The 20,340-nt window shown below is 43.1% G+C and overlaps 1 pseudogene; it reads right to left on the reverse strand.

Annotated features, from left to right (window-relative positions):
- Nucleotides 1-6,758: 6,758 nt before the first annotated feature.
- LOC137537179 (zinc finger protein 850-like) overlaps nt 6,759-20,340 on the reverse strand; it is a 174,185-nt pseudogene continuing 160,603 nt past the window's right edge.

Raw genomic sequence — 20,340 nt, forward strand, 5'->3', positions numbered from 1 at the left:
GGAACCCCTCCCTTCCTTTCATATTGCCAAGACAGAATCCGGCAGACTGGTGGAGTAGGTGGTGTCCAGCAAAGGAGGAATTGCTAATGGCTGCCCCCAGTATAATCCTAGCTAAGAAAAGAGAAGGGTGAAAAATGCTCATAGGCTTGAAGGAGTGTTTATTTATCTTTGTATGTGTCAGAGTGGTGCAACTAAATATTTTGAATTAAAAAAATATTTAGTTTGGGTCCGCTTTAACTGCCTGTCTGGTATTACTATCATTACCCTTCTCTATTGGTTATTGATCTTATGATTGTCCAGTTAGGACTCTACTCATTCAGATTATGTGGATCCTGCGGAGACCTATTTTAATTGTTTTTAAATTCTTTATGGTGACAATTATGTATATTTCTAATAAACTGTGATTATTTTTGTATATATACCCTAGTGTGGTGCTGTTTTCTAAGGGCTTCAATAGTTTTCTCTATGTGTAATACATTGTCCTGCTAGGCCCAAGCACACACTCATTGCTGTGTACAGAGATGTTCTTTCTTGTTTGTTCAATATCAATCTCACTTCTCTGTGAGAGTTGCCAGTAACAGAAATAGGAAAATATGACAAAACACAGATATTATTTATTTTATGGTCAGCATAACCTACACGCGCAGCATATACCTTCCCTGAAGGGTTTACATACTGTCAGGGGGAAAGTTTTATGCTGGTGAGCTGGAGAGGTTTATCTGCCATCCATGTATCTTGGAATGTGGGCTGTACCATTTAGTCTCAGCTAGCTCTGCTCTAGAAAGAGTTGCTTATTTTATTGCCCCTCCAGGAACAAGCTTTGCCATTAAGGTTCCTCCCCCCACGTCCTGTGGAAGGCTCAGCAGTTTTAAAAGTAACAATTCTGCATTTTACAATCCAGTTTTAAGGGGAACTCTTGCTGTACCCCAGTGTAAGATCGGCGCTGAATTCGGACGAACAGCGATTATTCATCACAAGGGGTGAGAGGAGAGGAGATGCGGGTCAAGGAGGGGGAGAGAAAATAGAGAGGGAATTCATTTAGAAAAACTTCATGAAGAAAATAAAACAAAAGAAATGATGTAAAGTTTTCTGTAAGGGATTCCTGATCTCTGGTGAGATTATAACTCAATCCTGGAAGTTTTATGTACACAGTCCAGGGTGAGCAGCATTTATGGGAAGCACTCACACTGTCCCTCAGTGAAGAATTGGTCTTTCTGGAGATCATAAAGCTAGATATCAAGGCTTTAGTGTTATCTATAGGAAGAAACTTGCTGCCCCAATTTCCTGCAATATGTAGCGTTGCTGCCATAGCTATATTTGGAATCACTTTGTGCTGTGGGTATTTAATAGTCCCACCCCATTACCCAGAATAAGGACATCAGGAGTGATTTCACCTGTTTCCAGCACCTGGTCAATCAGAGAAGAGATTCTTTGCCAATATTTGTGAACAAACAGACTCTCACCAGCTGCGAAGCATTGCGCCCCTCCTTGCAGCACACCTGAAGCAATATGGAGATGATTGTGGGGAGATCTTGTGCAGCCTATGTGGGGTTATATGGGCTCTGTGTAACATTTTCAGTAAAGTGTCAGTCGCTGCGTAGCATGAACATTGCTTACTTACTGAGGGTAGCACAACAGTATCCCCATCTCACTGGCCACCTTGTTATGCCCAAGTCCCCACTCTATCATGCATGGTCATTTGTCTTCTGGAGACCATAGAGAAAGTGGTTTGTATAATAATTACATTATGCTAGATAGGGGGATAGTATAAATGCAAGGTAGGGGGGCTAGTGTGAATGTGAGATAGGGGGGCTAGTGTGAATACAAACACTGCTATAGACAAATGTGGGAAGCCGTTGTTGGAAACGATTCTGTGTTATATAACAAAATAACTCCTATTAGAATGGAAATCTGATGCATCTCCAAGTATCTCTCCTGTGACTAAAGCTGCTAATAAAGTTATTCCTCTGGATAATGTGCTGAATATCAGCTGTATATTGTTCCCACAGTGTGACGTGTTTTGTTCCTCTGCATGGAATGTAAGATGTACTATTAACTGCATCAATCAGATTTACTGTAATAAATAAATTGCATTGTTATAATGAATGAGGCCATTCTAAGCTCAGTGTTTGTAGCCAGAGCTCTCTGTAACATCGCAGGTCTGTAGTCTGTCACTGGTGATAGTCAATGACATGCAAATAGTTGATGCAGAATTCAGTCATTTTTTTAATGCAGATTGAACATGACATGATGGAATAATGCTGAGGGGGGATATGATTGGTGTATTTTCAAGCTGCGTACATTCACATAATCCTGCAGCAACTTGGACAGACAAGACTTGTTCCCCATTCCAACAGGGCGACTTCTCTTCATAGTTACATAGTTTGGCTGAAAAACAAGACATCCATCCATCAAGTTCAAGCAGAAAATACCAATGGGCAACAACACTACACCTTTGTTCGGCACCATATTGCAGAACCTGTGATAACTTGACACTCATCACAGCAGCAGCAATGGAGATAGAACTGAAAGAGGTCTTCAAACTTTAAGAAGTTTATTTGACAAGATAGATATACAAGTGTATTCATCAGCAATCTTATCTTCATTACATGGTTATTACCTTAGCAAAGCAATCAATCTGTAGTAAGTCATCTTAAGCGTTTCATGGCATCTTGGACTAGTATTTATGATTTGCTCAGGATTTCTATTACGAACATCTATTCTACGTTGCACTAAGACAGCACTTAGGTCTATGTACAGTATATACAGATAGATAACAAGAAGGTACAAGAAATTAGGAAGTGAATAGAAGTAGCTAGAAGTGAGCTCCACGAGACTGTCCATTCCTTATAAACAGCCAGTCAAGGGTTAACACTGGGGACCACCTCGAGTGGGTGGAGTCTGCTTTCCACCACATCCTTAGCCTGCCATTTGCTGACGGGAGCTTGTGATGGACCGACCTGCACAATCTTTACTGCACATGCACTGGAAAATACTATTTTCCAGAGACCGGTTTCCTTATTCTTAGGAGAACATGGTTTTCTGTTCCCTGGCCATTGTTTACTTTTAGGAAATATGAAAACACTTGATGTTTACCCCGATGCCGCCTGGATGCCGGTACATCTTGAGCTGATACCGCGCTCCGGCCTTGTGGAAGACACACAAAATGTTCTACTGAACATTGTGCAATTTCTATTCCTCTCTAAGAGAAATTCTCCTCTTTGCATAGAAAGTCTTCTTACTGAAACCTCAGAACTGTAATTCCTCCAAATGTATTTAAAGAAATTCTCTGCATATCAAGTCTTTTTTACTAAAACCAGTTATCGAAAGTAACTGAGGGCCCAGAATTTAAGCAGATCATCCTTTAATTCCAACAAAGATAACACCCCCAAGAAAAAGCAACTATCACCAAGGAGAACAGAGTCAAACAAGGTGCCAATAGTAGCAGCAAAAGTCAATTATTTGTTTTTCTTTGGAGCTGAACAAGATTTTGTGTCACTGTGGCTGCTGTGCCCAGAATCAGATTTTATCCTGTTAAAGTGAGACTTCAGAAAAGTTCTATTAATAATTGTTAGATACCTACTGTGAGCTGCAGATGTGGAAACTCGTTTATCCAGACTGAGATGAGGACAGGAGATTTCCCTCTCTCTGTCTCTCTGTTTTATATTCAGGAGACATGAAGAGATTTGAGCTGAATGCACAAAGTCCAGTAAGATAAGAAAAGAGGGATTTATCTCCCAGCAATGTTAAGCTGGACACACACAGGACTGATATTCAGAGAGATTGGATCACTGTGACTGTGACAGGTTCTTCCACGGATCTCCTGATTTATGTAAATATTTTTTTCTAACAATAAATTTACCAAAGCTTACAAGAGTGCCAGATTTCCATAAACAAAATTCCCTTGCAGCGGACAATCATTACAACAGCCATCTCGTAAACACGCATACAGTTTGTCATTCATTGTCCAGCAAATGTGTTAAGGTGGCCACAAATGATCCAATCTTTTCCATCCAACCTTACCACTTCTATGTAATATAAGGGAACTGCACAAATTATTCTTTCAGTACATTCACTTACTTTACCCTTATACTAGATAGGTTTGGTGACATTCGATGAAAAAGATTGGATCGTTAGTGGCCACCTTCAGAATGAGTAAAAATTGGAGTAAGGGGGGGGGGGGGGCGGTGGTGGCTAAAAATTCCATACAGCCCCCTGTTCTCTCTGTGCACAGCTGCAATTCCATTCCCAGAATGCCTTCCTCACTGGGCACACAGTAGCAAATTGGATTGGTTGGAGAGTCGTTACACAATACAATCTCAATTGTATGTATAACCGATACATTCTGCAATCTTGTCATGAGATATATGTTATGCTGCCACCACCTCTTTCTGATGAGGAGTAAGAGGGCCCCTATAGCTTCCTATTCCTGTAAGAGAGAGGTCACTGCAACAACCTAACTAGAGATATCACAATACAGCAATCTGGTAATGTCTCCTCAGAAGGCAGGACGCCTTACTGGGTTCTCTACCTTCATGATGCACAGTTCTGCACCATGAAGGTAGAGAATTTTGAAATGCCCTGCTTAGGTGAGAGACTTGGTGGATGGACAGGCTGGGTACGCAATCCCCAACAGCCTCCTCAAGGATTTTAGTTTGAAGTGCTTCTTATAACTTGCGCGTGTCCTTTATCCAGAAAGGGTTAATATGTTGTAAGATTGGTGTGCCCACCTCCAATTGATTGGAGTGGGGGTGTCTACCATGCATTGTCTATATGAGTGCATCACCTTGTCCAGGTGGCTAAGCACTTGACAAAGGGCATGTAGCCTGAAACGTTGCGCTTTCCTGTTGCTGTATCACCGCTTTCACATGGAAATAAACTGTAGAAAATTTTCACTAGACGGGTTGAGTCCAGACTGGATTGTGTGTATGGACAAGATTGCAGATTGTATCCGTTATTGGTACAATCAAGATTGTATTCTATAGGGACACTCCAACCAATCTGTTATTAAATTGCCAATTCAATTGTTACGATAGATAGATAGATAGATAGATAGATAGATAGATAGATAGATAGATAGATAGATTTATGTATATTTATATATTGCGCCACTATCTTTCATAGCACTGTACATAGTACAAAACAAATATTGGGGAACATACATACATGAGAAGTTCATGACACAGTAATGTCAGCAGGAGATATCTGGAAGAGCCCATCACAGTGATCCAATCTCTCTGACTATCAGTCCTGTGTGTGTCCAGCTGACCACTGCTGGGAGATAAATCCCTCTCTTCTTATCTCACTGGACTTTGTGTATTCAAGCTCAAATCTCTTCATGTTCCCTAAAGGTGCGTACACACGCACTACTAAATGCAACGACGGGTCCGCCGATCCTCCCGCTGGGCGGTCTTTAGCTGACAGTATGCGTGTGTGTACGCACTGTCTGTGGACTGATAAGGCTGTTTCTGAACGATCCACTGAACGGATTGTTCAGAAACAGCCTTATCAGTCCGCCGGCGAGTACACACGCATACTGTCGGCTAAAGACCGCCCAGCGGGAGGGTCCAGGGGACCCGCCATTGCATTTAGTAGTGCGTGTGTACGCACCTTAAATATATAACAAAGACACAGAGAGACAGAGAGAGGGAAATCTCCTTTCCTCAATTCAGTCTGGATGAATGGGAGCTTCTAATATTCCCACATCTGCAGCTCACAGTAGATAAATAACAATGTCATATACAACTTTCCTGGAGTCTCACATTCTTATTTCCAGTTAACAGGTTACCTTCTGAATTATGGACAGCAGCCATAGTGACAAAATCTAGTTTATTCAGCTCCAAGGAAAAGCAAATACTTATTCAGCACTTTCATGTTGTCAGGAGTGTTTGTTCAGCCAGATAGAAGTGTTTTGGCTTTTATGTACATTCAGGAAAGCTGTGTGACTGCATGAGACTGCAGATCCTGACTCATTTCCATAGATAAAGCACATTTTTTTTTTAGCCTCGCCGGTGATATGATTATTTCCAGGTTTTAGGGACTTTTCTGAAAATTTCAGATCCTAAAATCAGGAAACAATGATGCTGACAGCAGCAGCCCCAGCACTTACCTCCCTGGGCTCCAGTGCTGCAAATTTACCTCACTCCACCGGGTGGCGCTGTAACACTTTGGTGAGATCAACGACATTGATCTAACCAGAGTGACTCAGAGCCTCCAAGGACAGGAAATAGTATGGCTACCGATGTCTGGATCACCCTGGAGGTATGTAAAAGCTCCCGCTGCCCTCCATTCACTTCCACTAAGCCTCTGGCGGGTAGCCCAAGCTCAGGATTACCGCCAGGGAGGTTAACCCTTACAAATGAAAAAAATAATAAAAATAATTCAAACTAGGCTGGGTACTATTTATAACCCATGTCTACCTTAATTATGTCCCGTCAGCTCAGGGACTTTAACACTTAAAAGTAGCATGAAAGAGTCCTCAGGATTGTGTGTAAATATACTTCCCTGTATACTTTGCAAGAAATAAGAGACTTTGTAAAAGAACACTTATAGCCCAGCGATTTATGCCAAAAATATTTCCCACAGTCAGCATGATTAGGGCTTCTCACCAGTATGAGATCTTTCATGTACAACAAGGTATGATTTACTACCAAAACATTTCCCACACTCAGCTGATGAATAGGACTTTTCACCAGTATGAGATCTTTCATGTGAGATGATGCGATTTCTAGAAAAAACATTTCCCACACTCAGCACATGACTAGGGCTTCTCACTGGAGTGATCTCTCTCATGTGAGACAAGATGTGATTTCTTATGTTTGTGAGATCTCTTATGTGTGTCAAGACTTATTTTCTGCCCAAAACATTTCCCACACTCTGCACATGAATAGGGCTTCTCACCAGTATGAGATCTCTTATGTATGTCAAGATTTGATTTCTGCCCAAAACATTTCCCACACTCTGCACATGAAAAGGGCTTCTCACCAGTATGAGATCTCTTATGTATAGCAAGATATGATTTCTGCCCAAAACATTTCCCACATTCAGCACATGAATAGGGCTTCTCACCAGTGTGAGATCTCTTATGTATGACAAGATATGATTTCTGCCCAAAACATTTCCCACACGCTGCACATGAATAGGGCTTCTCACCAGTGTGAGATCTCTCATGTTTTGCAAGATTTGATTTCTGCCCAAAACATTTCCCACACGCTGCACATGAATAGGGCTTCTCACCAGTGTGAGATCTCTCATGTGTGACAAGGTATAATTTATATCTAAAACATTTTCCACACATAGCACATGAATAGGGCTTCTCACCAGTGTGAGCTCTCTTATGTCTGACAAGTTCTGATTTAGATGTAAAACCTTTCCCACACTCAGTGCATGAATACGGCTTCTCACCAGTGTGAGCTCTTTCATGTATGTCAAGACTTATTTTATGCCCAAAACATTTCCCACACTCAGCACATGAATATGGCTTCTCACCAGTGTGAGTTCTCTTATGCTTGACAAGCAGTGATTTAAGTCCAAAACATTTCCCACACTCAACACATGAATGGGGCTTCTCACCAGTGTGGGTTCGCTCATGTTTGACAAGGCTTCCTTTGTCTCCAAAACAGTTCCCACACTCAGCACATGGATAGGGCTTCTCACCAGTGTGAGATCTTTCATGTTTCACAAGGTTTGCTTTACACCCAAAATCTTTCCCACACTCAGCACATGAATAGGGCTTCTCACCAGTGTGAGTTCTCTCATGATTGACCAGCGGTGTTTTCTGTGAAAAACATTTCCCACACTCAGCACATGAATAGGGCTTCTCGCCAGTGTGAGTTCTCTCGTGTATGACAAGATATGATTTCCATCCATAACATTTCCCACACACAGCACATGAATAGAGCTTCTTACCACTGTGTGATCTCTCATGTAGGACAAGATGTGATTTCCGTACAAAACATTTCCCACACATAAAACAGGAATAAGACTCTCCAGTAGGGGGAGACCTGTGCTGGGTATGAGGCCCCTTGGGGTTAGACAGATGAGGGGAGTCTGGGGGAATATTTGGGGTAACCAGGATATCTGCAAGAGACTCTTGTCCAGTGACATCATCATCATCATCCGTTGTACAGTCTGTGGATTCAGAGAGACGAGTCTCTGAGAGGTTCCTGATGCCGGGACTCCGTGCTGCAAATAGAGAAACATCATCACTTCCTGTTAGAGAATTCTGAGGAAGAGAAACAATTGCAACAGACACATTTGCTCCTAGAGGTAGGAAATTGCTTGAACTGGTAGTGAGCAAATGTGTGTGTTGCAGTTAGCATTCAGTTCAGAGGCAGTGGGGGTGAAGTCCCTGGGGTGGGAGTTCCAGGGCTCGCCCACATTTGCCTCTAGGTATCGCATGGTGGTTTGGGGGCCCCAGCTAGTGAGAGAGACCTGGGGCCCCCGGCTGTCGTGCAAACCAGTGTTTGAGAGAGAAACAATTATTAGGGATGGTCAGCACTGCTGTACAGCTTCCTTTATATAGCAATGTGCAGACAAGTAGGCTGTGTGTTACATCATCACCTCACAGTCCATAAGAAGAGACTAAACACGTACCGGTGCGGGGTGGATAATGGTGGGTGCTGGTTGCTGGGAGCCTGACGTCTGTTTCACACCCAAGCGCTTCTTCAGAGGCTATGACAAGGGGGCGGGGCTATATCTGCTCTAGTTGGAGAAAGTGCTTTACTGTAATAGTAACCTGCAATCCAAGATTACAGTGTGGGGAGGTCAGGGAGAGCGAGGCCAAACAACACGGCCGCTATTCCTAATGGAATTACCAGTCCTGCTGCAGCAGCTAATTATACAAGCCACTAACATAATATTCCATGATGAATATAGGTCAGGCCATGCAGAGCAGAGAATCTGGCTGGAATAGTCAGCAGTGTGTTTTATGGTAAGGCTGTAGCAAGGAAGACAGATCCAAGTAGTCAGTGAAGGCCTGGTGGCCGCATGGCGTCTATATGTAAAATCAGTGCTGCTGATGCTTCTCTTGGGATTTCATGCTTCCTATGTCCACCACTAGAGGGCACTGACATGTAATACTCCAGCAAAGCTCAATGTATGAGGGCCCCAAAGGCGTGTCATAGAACAAATGCAGGAAGCACCCCCTCTAGAGGTGGAAATAAGGAAGCAAATATCTTAAGAGAAGAGGCAGTACTGATGTAATGATGGCATGTGGCCACTAATACTTACAGCAGACCTGAACTCAGAACTTCCTCTCTGCTCTAAAAGATAAGCAACAATAAAATAACCTTTAAAGAAAAAAAACATTTCTTTGTTACTGCCGTTCTTTGTTCAACCACAATAGTGCTGGGAGAGGAGCTTTTCCTCTCGGTAATCTGCAAACTGTAGAAGCAAATCCACAACACATCAATAGCTCAAATAAGACTCCTCTGTTTATTAAATGGCCAAAGCAGGACAGACAGAAAAGTGTCTGACATCTCACACAGCGAGGTGTGTTTAGTCATAGCCTGACACTGACATGTACAAACAGGAAATACATACACGTGTATAACCCCTCCCACAGGAAATACATGTTTATAACCCCTCCCACAGGAAACTGACAACACAGAGATAATGGAGGAGGAGTAATTAACATGCTTATCAACAAACCTATTAAGCCTCATACACACACTCAACAGCGGTCTTTTAGGCTCTCACAACTTTTCTTGTGAAACACCTAAAAAAACATCTCTTGCTATTGTTCAAGCAGCTGATAAGACTGATAAGAAGTGAATCTAAATGTTGAACTTGGGAGTTGATGGGACGTGCCTTCTTCTGAGCACTGTCCTTTGGTCTAGGGCCGCATAAAATAACGTCTAACGAAAGTGACCAAAAACTAGGAACTGAGAAGTGGTCTGTGGTCACCACCTGCAGAACCACTCCCTAATTGGGGATTTCTTGCTATTGCCTATAATTTCCACCTGTTGTCTATTCCACTTGCACAGCAGCATGTGAATTTGACTGTCAATCAGTATGGCTACCTAAGTGGACAGTTTGATTGTACAGAAGTGTGATTGACTTGGAGTTGCACTGTGTTTCAGTGGACCCTTTTTATTTTTGAGCAGTGTATATTGCCCAGCTAAGAACCTTCCCTCCATTACCCCCTGAGGATGCAACAATGGTGAAACCCAGGTCAGGTTGGAGAGTGGGCAGAATTACGACACCCAGTGGTCAGCATTTGTGAGGTGTTATTTACTAATGAAATCTGCACATTGCCAAATAAAGGAAGTTGTACAGCAGTGCCGACCATTCTCTTTCCTTTCCGAATAATGTATTGCTGAAACTCTAGCCAGAGCACGCCATCTCTCTGCAAAAGCGGGGGTGATCCAGATTAGTGATGGTCATGTCTAGGAGAACTCATGGAGGAGCATGTGATTTATTTGATCAGCTGATAGATTTGCAAATCTCTGATTTGCTGTGATCACATCCTGCTTTAGCACATGATCATGACCAGCAAATCAGAGACCTGCATATCTATCTCCTGACCAAACTGATCACATGCTTTTCCATGAGTTCTCCTAGACACGACCATCACTGATCCAGATATTGTCCCTCTTCCCTCAAGAGCCATAGTGACAATAGCATTGTGAATCTGCATATATACTGTGCAGTCACATTACACATCACACCTCTATTACTTCTCACACTCCCTGTGTACATAGTGTGTTTATACCTCATTACAGGCACACTGTGCAGTCACATTACACACATCACACCCCTATTACTTCTCACATTCCCTGTGTACATAGTGTGTTTATACGTCATTATAGACACACTGTGCAGTCACATTACACACATCACACCCCTATTACTTCTCACATTCCCTCTGTACATAGTGTGCTTATACCTCATTACAGGCACACTGTGCAGTCACATTACACACATCACACCCCTATTACTTCTCATATTCCCTGTGTACATAGTGTGTTTATACCTCATTACAGTAACACTGTGCAGTCACATTACACATCACACTCCTATTACTACTCACATTCCCTGTGTACATAGTGTGTTTATACCTCATTACAGGGACACTGTGCAGTCACATTACACATCACACCCCTATTACTTCTCACATTCCCTCTGTACATAGTGTGTTTATACCTCATTACAGGCACACTGTGCAGCCACATTACACATAACACCCCTATTACTTCTCACATTCCCTGTGTATATAGTGTGTTTATACCTCATTACAGGCACACTGTGCAGTCACATTACACATCACACTCCTATTACTACTCACATTCCCTGTGTACATAGTGTGTTTATACCTCATTACAGGCACACTGTGCAGTCACATTACACACATCACATCCCTATTACTTCTCACATTCCCTGTGTACATAGTGTGTTTATAGCTCATTACAGGCACACTGTGCAGTCACATTACACACATCACACCCCTATTATTTCTCACATTCCCTGTGTACATAGTGTGTTTATTCCTCATTACAGGCACACTGTGCAGTCACATTACACACATCACACCCCTATTACTTCTCACATTCCCTGTGTACATAGTGTGTTTATACCTCATTACAGGCACACTGTGCAGTCACATTACACATCACACCCCTATTACTTCTCACATTCCCTGTATACATAGTGTGTTTATACCTCATTACAGGCACACTGTGCAGTCACATTACACACATCACACCCCTATTACTCCTCACATTCCCTGTGTGCATAGTGTGTTTATACCTCATTACAGGCACACTGTGCAGTCACATTACACACATCACACCTCTATTACTTCTCACATTCCCTGTGTATATAGTGTGTTTATACCTCATTACAGGCACACTGTGCAGTCACATTACACACATCACACCTCTATTACTTCTCACATTCCCTGTGTATATAGTGTGTTTATACCTCATTACAGGCACACTGTGCACTCACATTACACACATCAAACCCCTATTACTTCTCACATTCCCTGTGTATATAGTGTGTTTATACCTCATTACAGGCACAGTGTGCAGTCACATTACACACATCACACCCCTATTACTTCTCACATTCCCTGTGTACATAGTGTGTTTATACCTCATTACAGACACACTGTGCAGTCACATTACACACATCACACCCCTATTACTTCTCACATTCCCTGTGTATATAGTGTGTTTATACCTCATTATAGGCACACTGTGCAGTCACATTACACACATCACACCCCTATTACTTCTCACATTCCCTGTGTACATAGTGTGTTTATAGCTCATTACAGGCACACTGTGCAGTCACAGTACACACATCACACCCCTATTACTTCTCACATTCCCTGTGTACATAGTGTGTTTATACCTCATTACAGGCACACTGTGCAGTCACATTACACACATCACACCCCTATTACTTCTCACATTCCCTGTGTACATAGTGTGTTTATACCTCATTACAGGCACACTGTGCAGTCACATTACACAGCACACCCCTATTACTTCTCACATTCCCTGTGTACATAGTGTGTTTATACCTCATTACAGGCACACTGTGCAGTCACATTACACAGCACATCCCTATTACTTCTCACATTCCCTGTGTACATAGTGTGTTTATACCTCATTACAGGCACACTGTGCAGTCACATTACACACATCACGTCCCTATTACTTCTCACATTCCCTGTGTACATAGTGTGCTTATACCTCATTACAGGCACACTGTGCAGTCACATTACACAGCACACCCCTATTACTTCTCACATTCCCTGTGTACATAGTGTGTTTATACCTGATTACAGGCACACTGTGCAGTCACATTACACACATCACATCCTATTACTTCTCACATTCCCTGTGTACATAGTGTGTTTATAGCTCATTACAGGCACACTGTGCAGTCACATTACACACATCACGTCCCTATTACTTCTCACATTCCCTGTGTACATAGTGTGCTTATACCTCATTACAGGCACACTGTGCAGTCACATTACACAGCACACCCCTATTACTTCTCACATTCCCTGTGTACATAGTGTGTTTATACCTGATTACAGGCACACTGTGCAGTCACATTACACACATCACATCCTATTACTTCTCACATCCCCTGTGTACATAGTGTGTTTATACCTCATTACAGGCACACTGTGCAGTCACATTACACAGCACACCCCTATTACTTCTCACATTCCCTGTGTACATAGTGTGTTTATACCTCATTACAGGCACACTGTGCAGTCACATTACACACATCACATCCCTATTACTTCTCACATTCCCTGTGTACATAGTGTGCTTATACCTCATTACAGGCACACTGTGCAGTCACATTACACAGCACACCCCTATTACTTCTCACATTCCCTGTGTACATAGTGTGTTTATACCTCATTACAGGCACACTGTGCAGTCACATTACACATATCACACCCCTATTACTTCTCACATTCCCTGTGTACAGTGTGTTTATACCTCATTACAGGCACACTGTGCAGTCACATTACACAAATCACACCCCTATTACTTCTCACATTCCCTGTGTACATAGTGTGTTTATACCTCATTACAGGCACACTGTGCAGTCACATTACACATCACACCCCTATTACTCCTCACATTCCCTGTGTACATAGTGTGTTTATACCTCATTACAGGCACACTGTGCAGTCACATTACACACATCACATCCCTATTACTTCTCACATTCCCTGTGTACATAGTGTGCTTATACCTCATTACAGGCACACTGTGCAGTCACATTACACAGCACACCCCTATTACTTCTCACATTCCCTGTGTACATAGTGTGTTTATACCACGTTACAGGCACACTGTGCAGTCACATTACACATCACACCCCTATTACTTCTCACATTCCCTGTGTACAGTGTGTTTATACCTCATACAGGCACACTGTGCAGTCACATTACACACATCACACCCCTATTACTTCTCACATTCCCTGTGTGCATAGTGTGTTTATACCTCATTACAGGCACACTGTGCAGCCACATTACACATCACACCATATTACTTCTCACATTCCCTGTGTACATGGTGTGTTTATACCTCATTACAGGCACACTGTGCAGTCATATTACACATCACACCCCTATTACTTCTCACATTCCATGTGTACATAGTGTGTTTATACCTCATTACAGGCACACTGTGCAGTCACATTACACACATCACACCCCTATGACTTCTCACATTCCCTATGTACATAGTGTGCTTATACCTCATTACAGGCACACTGTGCAGTCACATTACACAGCACACCCCTATTACTTCTCACATTCCCTGTGTACATAGTGTGTTTATACCTCATTACAGGCACACTGTGCAGTCACATTACACACATCACACCCCTATTACTTCTCACATTCCCTGTGTACATAGTGTGCTTATACCTCATTACAGGCATACTGTGCAGTCACATTACACAGCACACCCCTATTACTTCTCACATTCCCTGTGTGCATAGTGTGTGTATACCACATTACAGGCACACTGTGCAGTCACATTACACATCACACCCCTATTACTTCTCACATTCCCTGTGCACAGTGTGTTTATACCTCATTACAGGCACACTGTGCAGTCACATTACACACATCACACCCCTATTACTTCTCACATTCCCTGTGTACATAGTGTGTTTATACCTCATTACAGGCACACTGTGCAGTCACATTACACATCACACCCCTATTACTCCTCACATTCCCTGTGTACATAGTGTGTGTATACCACATTACAGGCACACTGTGCAGTCACATTACACATCACACCTCTATTACTTCTCACATTCCCTGTGCACAGTGTGTTTATACCTCATTACAGGCACACTGTGCAGTCACATTACACACATCACACCCCTATTACTTCTCACATTCCCTGTGTACATAGTGTGTTTATACCACATTACAGGCACACTGTGCAGTCACATTACACATCACACCCTATTACTTCTCACATTCCCTGTGTACATAGTGTGTTTATACCTCATTATAGGCTCACTGTGCAGTTACATTACTCACATCACACCTCTATTACTTCTCACATTCCCTGTGTACATAGTGTGTTTATACCTCATTACAGGCACACTGTGCAGTCACATTACACATCACACCCTATTACTTCTCACATTCCCTGTGTACATAGTGTGTTTATACCTCATTACAGGCACACTGTGCAGTCACATTACACACATCACACCCCTATTACTTCTCACATTCCCTGTGTACATAGTGTGTTTATACCTCATTACAGGCATACTGTGCAGTCACATTACACACATCACACCCCTATTACTTCTCACATTCCCTGTGTACATAGTGTGTTTATACCTCATTACAGGTACACTGTGCAGTCACATTACACACATCACACCCCTATTACTTCTCACATTCCCTGTGTACATAGTGTGTTTATACCTCATTACAGGCATACTGTGCAGTCACATTACACACATCACACCCCTATTACTTCTCACATTCCCTGTGTACATAGTGTGTTTATACCTCATTACAGGCACACTGTGCAGTCACATTACACACATCACACCCCTATTACTTCTCACATTCCCTGTGTACATAGTGTGTTTATACCTCATTACAGGCATACTGTGCAGTCACATTACACACATCACACCCCTATTACTTCTCACATTCCCTGTGTACATAGTGTGTTTATACCTCATTACAGGTACACTGTGCAGTCACATTACACACATCACACCCCTATTACTTCTCACATTCCCTGTGTACATAGTGTGTTTATACCTCATTACAGGCATACTGTGCAGTCACATTACACACATCACACCCCTATTACTTCTCACATTCCCTGTGTACATAGTGTGTTTATACCTCATTACAGGCACACTGTGCAGTCACATTACACACATCACATCCCTATTACTTCTCACATTCCCTGTGCACAGTGTGTTTATACCTCATTACAGGCACACTGTGCAGTCACATTACACACATCACACCCCTATTACTTCTCACATTCCCTGTGTACATAGTGTGTTTATACCTCATTACAGGCACACAGTGCAGTCACATTACACACATCACACCCTATTACTTCTCACATTCCCTGTGTACATAGTGTGTTTATACCTCATTACAGGCTCACTGTGCAGTCACATTACACACATCACACCCCTATTACTTCTCACATTCCCTGTGTACATAGTGTGTTTATACCTCATTACAGGCATACTGTGCAGCCACATTACACACATCATACCTCCTATACACATACCATCCCACACACAAACTTATTGGATTTATGTGATCTATACTGCGCTCAGCAGAAACACATTTCTTAGTCAATGTAATAATTCTTTTGAATATCTAATGTCTATCACTCACCACTGTTCAACCTTGTAATAATGTCTTCCTCTTTAATTGTCCTCATCATGTCTCCCTCCTCCATAGACTGCTGATCATGCCTCACATAAATCTCCTCTTCTTCCTCTTTAATTGTCCTCGTTATGTCACCCTTCTCCATAGACTGCTGATCACGCCTCACATACGTCTCTTCTTCCTCTTTAATTGTCCTCATCATGTCTCCCTCCTCCGTAGACTGCTGATCACTCCTCACATAAGTCTCTTCTTCTTCCTCTTTAATTGTCCTCATCAGGTCTCCCTCCTCCATAGACAGTTGTTCGCTTCTTACATACGTCTCTTCTCCTTCCTCATTAATTGTCCTCATCATGTCCCCCTCCTCCGTAGACTGCTGATCACTCCTCACATACGCCTCTTCTTCTTCCTCTTTAATTGTCCTCATCATGTCTCCCTCCGCCGTGGACTGCTGACCACTTCTCACATAAGTCTCTTCTCCTTCCTCATTAATTGTCCTCATCATGTCACCCTCCTCCATAGACTGCTGGTCACTCCTCACATATGTCTCCTCTTTTTCCTTCTTAATTGTCCCCATCATGTCACCATCCTCCATAGACTGTTGCTCGCTTCTTACATAAGTCTCCTCTTCTTCTATGACCACAGTACTTACATGTATCAGTTCTCCATCCTAAGTTCACAAAATGAAAGCAAATATGAATTTTGAACACAAATAACAGCATATGCAAAAGGAAAAATGTAAAACAGTCTGAAGTCTCTGGGGACGCTGAGTTCCACCTACCTGATAATAGTGGGGGGTGCTGTGACCTTCCTGTGAACAATCCTGGGAATAAAGAGGACCTGTACACCTCGCTGGTGGGTTTCTGTTACTGGATCCATCTGTAGAAAACACACACACTGACTAAATAAATTGTCTCTGTGTTTATCAGATGATGGGGGATCTAGGTGGACAATCCGGGTAATAAAGAGGACCTGTACATCTCTCTGGTGGGTTTCTGTTACTGGATACATCTGTAGGAATTAGGAAACACACACACTGACTGAATACATTGTCTCTATGTGTTTAGCAGATGATGGGGGGATCTTCCTGTGAACAATCCTGGGAATAAAGAGGACCTGTACATCTCTCTGGTGGGTCTCTGTTACTGGATACATCTGCAGGAAACACACACACACTGACTGAATACACTGTCTCTATGTGTTTATCAGATGATGGAGGATCTAGGTGGACAATCCTGGGAATAAAGAGGACCTGTGTATCTGTCTGGTGGGTTTCTCTTAATGGATACATTTGTCAGAAACATACTGACTAATGAATTGTCTCACAAAAGTGAGCACACGTCTCAAATGTTTGTGATTTTTTAAATTACATTTTTTCACTGCAACAAAAGTAAGTACACCTCTAAATAAAGAATGTCAAAATTCTGCCCAATTAGACCCTTTCCCTCTCCGGGATAATGTGACTGGTTAGTGTTACAAGGCCTCAGGTGTGACTGGGGAGGAGGAGGTGTGTTACATTTGGTGTTATCGCTCTCACACTCCCTCATACTGGTCACTGGAAGCTCAGCGTGGATCCTCATGGCAGAGAACTTTCCGAAGAGCTTATAGAAGAATTCTGCCCAATCAGACATTTTCCCTCCCTGAGGTCATGTGAATGGTTAGTCTTAAGCAACCATACAATCTTGGTTGTTCAATCTTACCACTTTCATGTAGTATAAAAGCCTATCAAAACAATCCTTTCAAAGTATTTTCAATCTGATTGCCCTTATACTACATAGATTTAGTAAATCTGTACAACCAAGATTGTATGGTGTGCGTTGAGCCTTACAAGGTCTCAGGTGTGAATGGGCAGCAGGTGTGGTACATTTAGTGTTATCGCTCTCACACTCCCTCATACTGATCACTGGAAGCTCAGCATGGCTTCTCATGGCAGAGAACTCTCCAAGGAGCTTATAGAAGAATCTATATTCATATTGCCTAGGGCCTAGGCTATAAGAAGATTGCTAACATCCTGTGTTTTGCAAATAGACGTGGTCAGCCTGCCAGTGCTCAGGTCGTACACAACACACTGCATCAAATCAGTCTGCATGGCTGATGTCCCAGAAGGAAGCGTCTTCTAAAGATGGTGCACAAGAAAGCCTGCAAACAGTTTGCTGAAGATCAGCAGATTAAGGACAGGGATTACTGGAACCCACTTGTCCTGGGGTCTGATGAGGCCAAGATAAACGTATATGGTTCAGATGGTGTCAAGTGTGTGTGGAGGCAACCAGGTGAAGAGTACAAAGACAAAATGTGTCTTGCCTACAGTGAAGCATGGTGGTGGGAGTGTCATGGTTTGTGTCAGCATGAGTGCTGCTGGCACTGAAGGGCCACAGTTCATAGGGGGAGCCATGAATGCCAACGTGATATACTGAAGCAGAGCATGATCCCCTTTCTGCAGAAACTGGGCCTCAGGGCAATATTCCAACATGATGACGACTCCAATCACACCTCCATGACGGCCACTGCCTTGCTAAAGAAACTCAGGGCTCGTTTCCACTATCGCGAATCTGCATGCGTCCAACGCATGCAGATTCGCACATGTAATACAAGTGAATGGACCTGTTTCCACTGTAGCGTTTGCGTGGTGCGTTTTTATGAGCGGTGAAAAAACGCACAAAAGAGCCAACGAATTCGCCTGCTAGTGGAATGCATGCGAATCGCCGCTAATGTATTTAATAGGGAAATCGCATGCGTTTTTTTACGCGTTATTTTACGCGATTACGCATGCGATTCCGCATAGGAACCAATGTAAATTAACACAGGCAGTGACATGGTTAAAAACGCACATAGCCTAACCTATGCGAAATCGCATGCGTAATCGCGTAAAATAACGCGTAAAAAAACGCACCTGCATGCGATTTCTTCTGCGGTGGAATCCAGGCGATTCCGCACCGCTACAGTGGAAACGAGCCCTAAGAGTACAGGTGCTGGACTTGCCAAGCATGTCAACAGACCTAAACCCTATTGTGCACCTGTGGGACATCCTCAAATGGAAGGTGGAGGAGCTCAAGGTCTAAAACATCCACCAGCTTCATCATGGAGATGGCAACCTGTGATTCTCTAGTGAGCTCCATACTCAAGAGAGTTAAAGGACATCCTATGTGACATTATGAGAAAGACATGTGTATGTACAGTGCCTAGCACACAGATAACTATACTGTGTTCCTTTCTTTTTTCTCAGCCTGAAAGATGTACAAATCAGGTCTGCAAGTGACAGCTTTTTTCTGGGTTGGGACCAGGTTGGACTATAGCGTAACCCTCACTAATAAGGAATTACAGCCATAAAACACTTTCCTGACTGGAAATGGCTTCTGAGAGCAAGAAAGAGATAAAAAAGGTCAATATTTCATTGATTGTAGCTCTGGTGTACTGCCATGCACGAGCAGAGACAATGAAACAGTAAAAACGTAAGAAGTAGCTTTAAACATAAAATAAAACTGGGGGATAGCTTTAAAAGTCATTTTTAGAAAGAGGAGGATAGATACAATTGTTTAGCTCATTAGTTTATTTTCACCTCGGATGTGCTTTAACCTCCTTAGCGGTAACCCCGTGTGTGACACGGGGTAAGCCGCCGGAGGGTGCCGCTCAGGCCCTGCTGGGCCGATTTACATAATTTTTTTTTTGCTGGACGCAGCTAGCACTTTGCTAGCTGCGCCAGCACCCCGATCGCCGCCGCCCCGCGCCCGATCGCCGCTATCGGGTGCGGAGTGCGCCCCCCCCCCCCCCCCAGACCCCGTGCGCTGCCTGGCCAATCAGTGCCAGGCAGCGCCGAGGGGTGGATCGGGACTCCCGCCCCGTCGCCATGGCGACGGGGGAAGCCCTCCAGGAAATCCCGTTCTTTGAACGGGATTTCCTGATCGGAGATCGCCGAAGGCGATCGAAGAGGGTGGGGGATGCCGCTGAGCAGCGGCTATCATGTA

This window comes from Hyperolius riggenbachi, chromosome 10, assembly GCF_040937935.1.
Source record: "Hyperolius riggenbachi isolate aHypRig1 chromosome 10, aHypRig1.pri, whole genome shotgun sequence".
Classification (NCBI taxonomy): domain Eukaryota; kingdom Metazoa; phylum Chordata; class Amphibia; order Anura; family Hyperoliidae; genus Hyperolius; species Hyperolius riggenbachi.